Genomic DNA, 10,347 nt, shown 5'->3' with positions numbered 1-10,347 from the left:
AAGTATTGACTGTGCTGAGCTGTAATATTCTTTGAAATCACAGGAGCAGACCTGCCCCTAAAGGAACAATATTCTTTAATCTTACAAGAAACTACTGCATTTCATAGTTAACTAGGTTTGTCTGCTTGTTCGTTTGTTAAAACAGGCTTGAAATTCTTTTTATTCTGTTTTCTGCCTTCACTGCTCTTTCCCTTCACCTCTTCATACCTTTCAACTACAGGAAGATGAACAGTGCATGCGCATTCTCCCCAGTTTTTAGAAAAGTTCTCTTCCCCTCCCACCTCTTTCCTACCCCTACCTGCATGTCTTATAAAACTCTCCATCCTCAAAAAAGGTGTTTGCACAAGGAAGACGAAGGAGGGAGGGAGGGAGGGAGGGAGGGAAGAAGGAAGGAAGGAAGGAAGGAAGGAAGGAAGGAAGGAAGGAAGGAAGGAAGGAAGGAAGGAAGGAAGACTTTAAAATTAAATGTATTTGAAAAAAAAAGTTAACAACTGGAAAAATGTTTAATCAAAAATTTTGGGTTTAAGAGGTAAGCTAATGCTGCTACAATAGTAGGAATAGGGGGTGAAAGAGAAATAGAAGCATGTTTAGAGCCAAGTACATGCATAATGCCCATGTGTCTCATGGTTAATTCATTGCCGTGTTCCAGCATAGATCATGCACATTTTGTGGTAGTATCTTAACTCACCTTTCTTCTGGTGGCTGTTCTTTTATTAGTATGTGAAATAATAACTATATTGCATAAAGTACACCTGAAGTTTCTCCCTCAATCTTGCTAGTCTGTTCAAATGTCAGTAGTCCTGCTTTGTCTCTGGCAGCTGCAGAGGAGACTCTGGCAAATAGAAGCCTCAGGCCACCCCTGCCACAGAGCAAAGTCCAGCACTGGTGTGACTGCAGCACCAGGGGCACACAACTTCATGCCACCTGAACACATGAACATGTGCACATACACACGCTGCCATCACTCATCTTCACTTTTGGCAGGGGAAGTGAATTCATGTATCAGGCACATCACTCTGCAAGCATCTTTGCTCTGGTTTTGTGTATATAGTCTGTCCTGTTGAATGAGTACTTTATAATCTTAAGTAAGGAGGTCTACTAACTGGTATGATGCTATTTAGGAGGCATTCATGTACTTCATCACTCTTGAAGAAGAGAGTACTGCTTAGTTTCAATAGGAGTGACAATACACATTTTTTTCAAACTTGTGCCGCTTATCTACTGGTTTAAAGAAGCATCAGTCTAAACTAGAAGAGCTCATCAGTCTAAACTAGAAGAGCTCATCAATGGATACAGCATAACCGTGCCTGTCTGTATGGCATAAAGCCTATACAATAAAGACTTTAGCATGTATCTATTATCTTTGGGCATGCTAGTTATGCTTTTGTCCTTATTATTTAAGGACTTAAATGAGCAGAAGATAAATGAGTTTGGAAATTCCTATGAGACTTCTCTATTCTTAGCTTTGGTTCTTGAATATGCCACAGATGTCTTGTCTGACCTTGATCAAATTGCTTAACACTTCTGAAATGGGTTACTCTGTGTAAATTAGTAATAATAGATTTCTCTCTGCTTTCAGTTGCAGTTTCTATTTTAAGTGGATGGGAAGTGTCACCTGCTTACTTTGGTTCTATATTTCATTCATGAGCAGTGCTTAGCATAATGTGACCTGACTTCAGCTGAAGTCTTTGGTAGTCTCAGACAACTGTTAAGAATGGGTACTGGGCAGTTCCATTTAAATTGTGTAGTACATGACACATGCTTGAAACCTGATATGAGTGACAATCACATTTTAAACCTCTTTGATTTTTTTTTTTATGTATACCTATCTTAATAAAGAGTTGTAAATTCATGCTTCTACCTAAGCTGAAGCAGTCTGCAAGTTCAAAGTGCCAGATTTCTAAGATGCTAGTGTCAATCACAGTTTTTCTGATCTAGTCAAAATAAGACAGAAAAACTCAAGAGGAATCTCTCTTCCATAAAATTTGTAGATCAAGTTTTCAGCCTCTAAGAGGTTATGGCAATATTATTCCCATCAATAATTATTACCTCTGAGATTTTATATGACTGCAGAAATTCACAATGTCCCATTGGCTGTTTTAGGGTCTTTCTTGGGTCATTTGTTGACTCGTGAAAACAAGTTTTGTCTCACCTGTTCATATTGGTGGAAAAAACTTCTTCAGAATCTCTGTTTTTGTTCCTGCATGGTAGTGTTGCAGCCTTGTTTGATTCCTCAGTTTCTCAGTAGTGAGGATCTCAAAGATCAGCTTGCTACATGGAGCTAGATAAGAAAAGGGCAGGGTTTGAGTAAATAAGGATAAACTTCTTTCCTTTGAGGGTGCCAGAGCACTGGAACAGGCTGCCCAGAGGGGTTGTAGAGTCTCCTTCTCTGGAGAAATTAAAAACTCACCTGGACACATTCCTGTGCGATCTGCTCTGGGTGAACCTGCTTTAGCAGGTGGGTTGGAGTAGACGGTCTCCAGACGTCTCTTCCAACACCAACCATTCTGTATATTGCTCTTCATAAGCAGACGGAGGTTGACATTATCTTTCTCTGTTCACATGGACCTTCCTTAATTTACAGGATTGTATTTCTGACCCAGACACCCTATTTCTTTTCCTTCATTGGCAACTGATCTAATCAATAGCAACAAAAAAGCCACGATTTCTTTCTTGTTTTTATATCCCAAGGAGAACTCTTAGGAAACTAATAACATTCCTGCTTCTCCCCGAGAGGGTGACCACCCTGAAACATTTAGTATTCTCTTTGATCAGAGGCATGAAAGATCAACATCTATCAGGAATACATGGATATCTGCAACTCTGCTTTAATGCAGGGGAACAAGGTGACCTCTCAAAACTCCTTCCAGTTCAATTTTCTGGTCTCCCTATATAGCATTGCAATATGTCTAGAAAGATCAGAAAAGATCCTGCATACAGATATCCCATTATTGTGCTCTGTTTTCAATAACACTGAAAGGTCAGATTTGAAGGGAAAATCCCCGTGCAACCTTTAACAACTGTGTTGCTGTTGATACATTAATCTTCTGTATTTTTTTTTAAAGATTACAACAAAGCAGAAAGCAGCAGAATGAAAGCAGGTATATGACAGTTGCATGAGGAAACTTGGACAAATGTTTCACCAAGAGCAGAAATTTGAACTCTTGCACAGCAGAGACACAGTCTTACCATGCAGAACTGCTTCATAGATAGGTAATGTATATTTATACTTGGGATCACCTGGAAGTACATGGAACAACTGAAGTAGGGATAACAGGCTTGGGTCAATAGACTTAAAGCCAAACGTGTAGAAAAACAAATGCGTGCAGCTTCTTGTATGCATACAAAGCAAGAGTTGCTCCCCTTTCCACTGGCTCTACATGTTACGATATTTCTTCAGATGGTATACCTGGGAGTCAGTCTGGCAGGCACTTCAGAAAAGATTCTCCCCATCTGCTTTTTCATCTCAGGGGCTAAATCTAACCTCAGAAACCCTCATGTTTCTTTTTCTAGTTTCAAATGAAAAATAACATTTGGCATTAACTGTCATGGTAAGTTGCTACCTACAGAGGTGACAATTTTCTTAAATAAATGTAGAATTCTAATCATTTATTTAAAGGAAATACCTACTCTGGCTAAATTGAATAAATATTGATCATTTATTAATATTAAGAATGACAGGTCTTGCTGCTTTGGTTCTGGAGCAGCATCATAATTTATTAACATTTTGAAATAGCACTTCAGAATGGATGAGGCTCAAGCCTTTACCTGAAAACTCCACCAAAATCTTCCTACAGAGAACATCAGAGGTGAGGAAAACAGGAAAAAAAAAAAAAAAAAAGGTGTATAGCTATCAAACAAGATTTATACAGTAAGTTCACCACCTCATTTTACCCACTTTATATGCACTTTGTATAAATCAAAGGTCACATTTTAATTCTATGTTAAATCATCAAATAGTTAGTTCCAAAATGTCAGCAATTCTTGCACAAATAGTCAGCCAAATAATAATTAATCAATTGTAAACAGCATGCATATTCTCAGGTAAACTTTGGGGAAATTGTTAACCTCAGTTAAATACAGATAATACTTGTCATGGAAAGTCACTTCATATACTTGCTTTGACTGATTTAAACTGGGCAAAGCTCTTATAGAAATAATTTCAGAAACCTGGATTATACTGAAAAGTCATATTTGATCTTATGAGTATAACTGTACGCTTTGTAGCTCTACCCAACAGTTCCCTGCTGCATAAAATCAGCCTCTTTGCAGATCTGTGTCACTGGCTTAGGGTCAAACCTTGAAAAATAAAATATTTGTGTAATTACTATAACCACGGATTTTTCCCCATTTTTTGTAGGATGGAGAATGGCATGTAAAGAGCTGTGTGGATTCCCTGTTCTGTCAAAATACAGCCCTTGAGCTGTTAGCTAGACCAGCTCTCCTCTCATTTGCGTTAAGATTAGGGCTCTTGTGAACTGCCCTCTTTCCCTCTTATCTCTCTCTTGCCAGCGTGCCAGCTTCCTCGTCCTTTTTCCCCCACCACATTGGCTTTGTCTAGGCTGCTTCCTTTTCACTCACAGTCAATTTTCTTCACAGCCTGTTCCCTTCACATGCAGGTATAGTATTTTCTCTTCCCTCACAGCACCTTCCTTCCTTTATTTTCTCCGCTATTATTTCTCCCGTTGAAGTTGCATCTCACACTACTTTTAAATGTCTTTGCCTTTTCCTGCAGATCCTCGTTCAGGACTTCAGATTCTTTGTTAGCAATTTCCCTCTTTCCCTTTGTCTTGTAGGCAACCTAGGTCACCACTCCACTGGCATGGCACCCTTCCCTGGCTCTGGGACCAGCAGTGCTGGTGAAACCTTCCTGGGGGGCCCCGGAGCTCCTGCCCCCAGTCATACCATCCTGCAGATGCTCTCCAAGGGGGAGCAAAGCAGCAAACCTACCCTGAGAATCAGAGAGAGCGTGTTTTCATCCCAGAGCTTTGGAGACACAAAAAGAGGAACCCAGCCACTGTCTGACACAAGGGTGTGGGATGGAGGCTGGGTGAGAAGGACAGTGTTAAGACATCTTTATCCAAGGACCTTATGCCATTTATTTTCTCATTACTGGATTTTTCTGAGGGAGGAAACAGACTTGGGAGTAGGCTCAGAACTCTTTTATAACTGGGAACACACATTACCTTCTGGTACAATGGCAGAGCAGTATGGCATCCTCTTGGCATGTTTGTTTTTTCTTGTCTGACATTTTCTGCTCAGCCATGCCAGCTCTCCTCACATCTTACTTCCCTTTGCAGTTATGTGCAGCACTTTGCATCTCCACTTCTCAGTGGCAAGCTTATTTCTGATCATGTCGAGGAAAACTCCTCTGCCCTTGGGTGGGTGTTGCAGTCATAATGTCTTTCCAGTTCATTCTTCCTGCCACATTTGTGCCGCATTGCTGCACTCTGAACCTCTGCTACACTTGCCACTTCTTACCTCTAATTCATGAACATTAGCTAATCATCAGCAGGATCCACTTTTATTTTAGCCCATTACTCTGTGACATAAATAATTGGGATCAAAATATTTGTTGATATATGTTATCTATGCTTTCTAGGACTTAAGATACTGATCATCTCTTGCTGTTGATTATAGGAATTTGCAGAATGCTACAAGGGTTGCACAGCTGCCTACAAATAAATAGAATATGCTCCGGCACAGCTCTGGCTGGTTGTGTCACCTTCCCCTTCCCCTTCCCTAGATCTCCCTGCCCTTGGATAGGGACCTGTTTCCCCTCTGTAGAGCCCTGGGGAGGGACACATGGTGGAGCTGGGGGTCCTGAGTCGAGCCCTTCGCTCGGGCCCTCTGGGTGCTGGGAGGCACAGTGCCCAGCTGGGGATATTCAGGTGACTGTGTCGGAGGTACTGGTCTAGTGGAGGTGATCACTTCACTTCTGTAATGGTATTTTAGAGTGGCAGACATTAGCAAAAGTAGAAAACCAGGATGTGGCTGGGTCCAGGGATGCTCCAGCAAGGCTGCATGCTACCCATTCCAGGTCACCGTGGGACAGATGGAAAGTTTGTCTGAATTGTATGCCAGGCAGTGCTGCCCACTCAGAAAACCTTTATTATGAGAATAGTGTGTTCAGAGACCATTAATCTTCCTCAAGGCGGGTCCACATTGAGCAAGGAAATCCTAATAGAGGTCTGACCTGTTCAGCCTCAGGCCTTTGATATCCTCTCCAGGCAGTGTGCTCCGGTGCCTCTGTGTCATTAATGTCCCTCTTCTTGCTAGAGTCTGAATCTGTTCCTTCTTGTCTCTGCACTGCAGTCAGGGAATGGTGTTTCCTCTCGGGAAGAATGTTTTGTATATTTGGAAAACATCATGTTTCCCCTCAGCCATTTCTGGACTAAACAACCTCAGTTCTTTGCCTACACAGGTGGTGTTTTTGGACCTCTGACTGCTGTCACTGCTCTCCTCTAACTTCTATCCCCTTTAATCTCAAAGTACAGCACAGTACTCTAGCTGGACTCTTGCTGAAGCAGAGCACACTAGTTAGAGAAGTGTCAGCGTGTTCCCGGCATGTGCACTGCCGTAAATCCAGCCTGGCATGTTTGCTTTCTCACACAGCTGTAGGAAAAGTCGTTTATAATCCCCTGATCCTCTTTCTGAAGGACTGCTGCACACTCACTTGCTCTCTGTCTCACACGTAGGCAGCTGGTTATTCGTACATTAGGGTGGTGCTCTACAGATGTCCCTCCTGAATTGCATCCTACCTGTGTCAGAGGAGCTTTTAACTCTGGCAAGATCACTGTGCATTGTCATCCTGCCCTCCAGAATGTTTGTGTATACTCCAAAGCTGGGATACTCTGCAAAAAGGTTATTGTCTTCCACCTTTCAAAGTATATAAGGAAATGGTGAATTGATACTAAAATACTAAATGGAGGGGGTTTTTTTTGTCATTTTGTTCAGTGTGATACATTTCCAACAAGCTAGTTCTTTGGTATTGTGAAAGTGATGCAAACAGTATTGTATTTGAGATATAAACCATTAGATGTATGACTGAATTGTTTCTTCAGTAACTAAAAATATTTTGTCCATAAGCTTTTTGGCTGCTGTGCCACTGTGCTATAAAAAAATGGTTCAGTAATGCCTGTCATCTCACTAGGATAGTACTGAAGAACTTAAAAATTAATTTCTTGATGTAAGCTTACCATCTTTCTTGCAGTCACTGCTTATCATTATACAAAATTTTGGATCTGTTCTCAGCTACTTCATCTTCAAACTTTTTCATAAGACAACTGAATATGTCCCATCCAGACAGTTTGCACAATGTAGAAGAAATTTATATTTCACTTACCAGACTTAACCATCAATCTGCCTGAAACCTACTGCATTTAACTTATACGGAAGAATTTCAAGTAATTAAAGTTGCTTAAGCCTTGATAGAAATTGGTATTGGGACTATGTCTATCCTGCAAAATAGTCAAATGCAGAAACAAACAAGTTAAGCTGGTGCCTCTGCATTATGCAGCACAGCTTAGATATATTAGATCAGGAATTACCTCCAGTTGTGTTGCTGATATGTTCTCCAGTGGTATGCAGATCCTTGTTCAGTGTCCCTGTTGAACCCTGCAAGTTTGCCTTAGTAGGTTCATACCTTCACAGGAAAACCCAAGAGCAAAAGCCCCTCCAGCTTCCCCTGTGGTAGGGAACTATCCTAAACTACTGTTATGAATATTTCCTTCCACAGTGGCCTTTTCTACAGAGGTGGACTGCTGTGGGAATGGTTTTCCAGTTTTTAAAAAATCATGCATGTGAGGCATATATATTGGTGATATGCTGGTAACTCTTTGCAGAGATAAAGCTGAAAGCAGTATAAATAATGAATGTTTTCCTCCTGTTGAATGTCCGTTACTTAACATTTTGTCTGATTAAAATCAACAGAAGGAATACAGGACAAAAGGACTTATATTTACTGAATTTATGCCTTAGAAAATTCAGTGTCAAATATGTCAGGCTAGTTAGGAATTAATTTATACCAATTTTATTTTTATAATGCCAGCTGTCACTAAGTGCTGCTGTCACAGATTGTCTTCCAGTTCACCTTTTTTTACAGGTGAGCAAATCTTGACCTTTAAAATGCCAGTGTGCTAGCTCTGGGGTGAACAGCCAAGCTTTGTGCAGGTTTGTGGGGATGTGGGTATTTTGCATGTTCAGAACAGAAACTGGAAAAGGTAATTTAGCCATCAATAGTTAGACAAGTTTGCTGCCGTTAAGTAAACATTCAGATAAAACTTTATATGTGACTTTGTATCACCACGCTATCTGAGGCCCTTTTAAATGGATTGCAGTAACTGAGCTCCAGATATGCACTGAAATTAGTAGTTAACTTAGGATTGCAAAGATTATCTTGCAGGGTTCAATCTTGGACCAGGGTAATATTTTTAATAGAAAAAAATGTAGGTAATAGATTGGGAAATGCGAGGACAGTGACAGCATGCTGGAAAAGCTTTTCTCAAGCCCCAGAGTATCCTCTGGGGATGGCCAGACTGACCTAATCATCACAGAAAGATTATTTACTCTATCATGAACCTGAGTTTTAATTTTTGTAAAGAAAAGTAATTTTCTATTTCTTTTGAGTGGGAAGCAGAAAACACGTGTGACTCTTGATCATAGTGCTTTCTCTTTCCTCTCAAAAGAAGCAGAACCACTTAATACTGTTGTTGTTCTGGTGGAGATGCAGATTCATGGGTGTACACGAGGTTTGTTAAAAAGAAATGGCAACCTACCCAACACCTCGAGTGTGAAATGCTCTGGAAGGATTTGCAGGAGGCAGATGTTCTCCCCATCCCTCTGCCCTGCTCGGCGGGGGACTGACACCCAGCCTCTGCCTTCTGAGCAGGCCATTAATCTGACATGCAATCTGATTGAATGAAACAGGGTAAATCCCTGTAGGATAACAAAATGCTAGATTAGCAGTTAGGAAACCTTGTGATTAGAGAGATGAACTGCTAAAGACATCATTCTTTCAGAGGTAAAGCCTCCATTTTCATTTAGAGCTGTTAGTCCGTGAAAAACTACTGCACTAGCAATTAGGAAACTGTAAATGTGCTGACCTGCAGAGGGGTGATTGAAGCTTAAGATAACTTTAGTAGCAGTATTTCTTGCTGTTTGCTTGTTAGGCAACCCCTTTTTCTTTCTCTGGACATTTAAGGCTTTACTTTCACCAAAGATGCTGTTTTCTCTGAAGAAAAGGGGATTTGGTGCTGGCTACCACAAGGAGCAAAAGTCCTTCTCTTTGGCTTTATAATTTCATTAGGTATGGGATAACAGCTTTTAAGGAAGGGCATGGCTGTAAAGATCAAAGGGTTCCCCAGAACTTTCTGAGCTGCCTGATAGAAATCTACCACTGGATGTTAAAGGTTACAGTAGTCTCCTATAGTGGCACTTGCAAAAGCTGTAATAAAATATGTATAAAATAATTGTTGACATATACTTACTTCAATAGAAATTATTAAATTAGTTGGCTAGTTTAATTCAATATAGACATAATATTTAGCTTCTGCTTTGACATGGCAAACAAGAGCTTTAGAAAACATACTACAAATATTTTTGCAAACATTTTTCCATCTCTTTCCAAGTGCCAGGTGAGAGTTTAGCACTCTACTGCTCCAAGCACATGTGCATTAAAACCTGAAAATGTGGTAACTATGAAATGAAAGGGAAATATTATTCTAGAGAAACCTGAAATGAAAGCTTTTTGCAATAACTGTGTTTATCCCGAATTCCCTTTTTCTACAGAATAAGTATGATTAAAAAATGAAAACAATGAATGCAGAACATGAAAAAAACTTCATAGAGGATGTATTAGGGATACATTTAACAGACAGCATTAAATGTGATTTCTCATATTTCTCCCTTTCCAGAGACAAAATAGGTAATTAAGTTAAATCATGCTCAGAGGTGTAATTTTGGGGTAAGAAACCCCACAACAACCTTGATCTAAGCAACTGCTTTTGAATATTCTGCTAGGACCTAACTGTATCTTTGGGCTTCTAAATCCTTTAAACAACACAGTTCATACTTGATTTAATGAATAGAGACATTTGCTAGATAGCCTGCCATGGCTTACTCCCACTGAAACTAAGACGTCTTTTTCCCTACACAGCCAGGAAGAGTTAAGGGCTCATGTGGTGTGACTAAAGCACTCTGGACATCACTCATAGCAGTTTCTCTGCTCAATATTTTCAGCAGCATGGTGCTGTGTGCATGAGTAAAAGCCTGTGGGGAGAAGTTTCAACTCCATCTGTAGATAATTCATTCAAAAAATTCCACTGTTGCTGCTCAGCAATTAAGGAC

Source organism: Nesoenas mayeri (assembly GCF_963082525.1).
Source record: "Nesoenas mayeri genome assembly, chromosome: 1".
NCBI lineage: Eukaryota > Metazoa > Chordata > Aves > Columbiformes > Columbidae > Nesoenas > Nesoenas mayeri.
The sequence above is the reverse complement of the archived record's forward strand: the minus strand, read 5'-3'. Positions refer to the sequence as shown.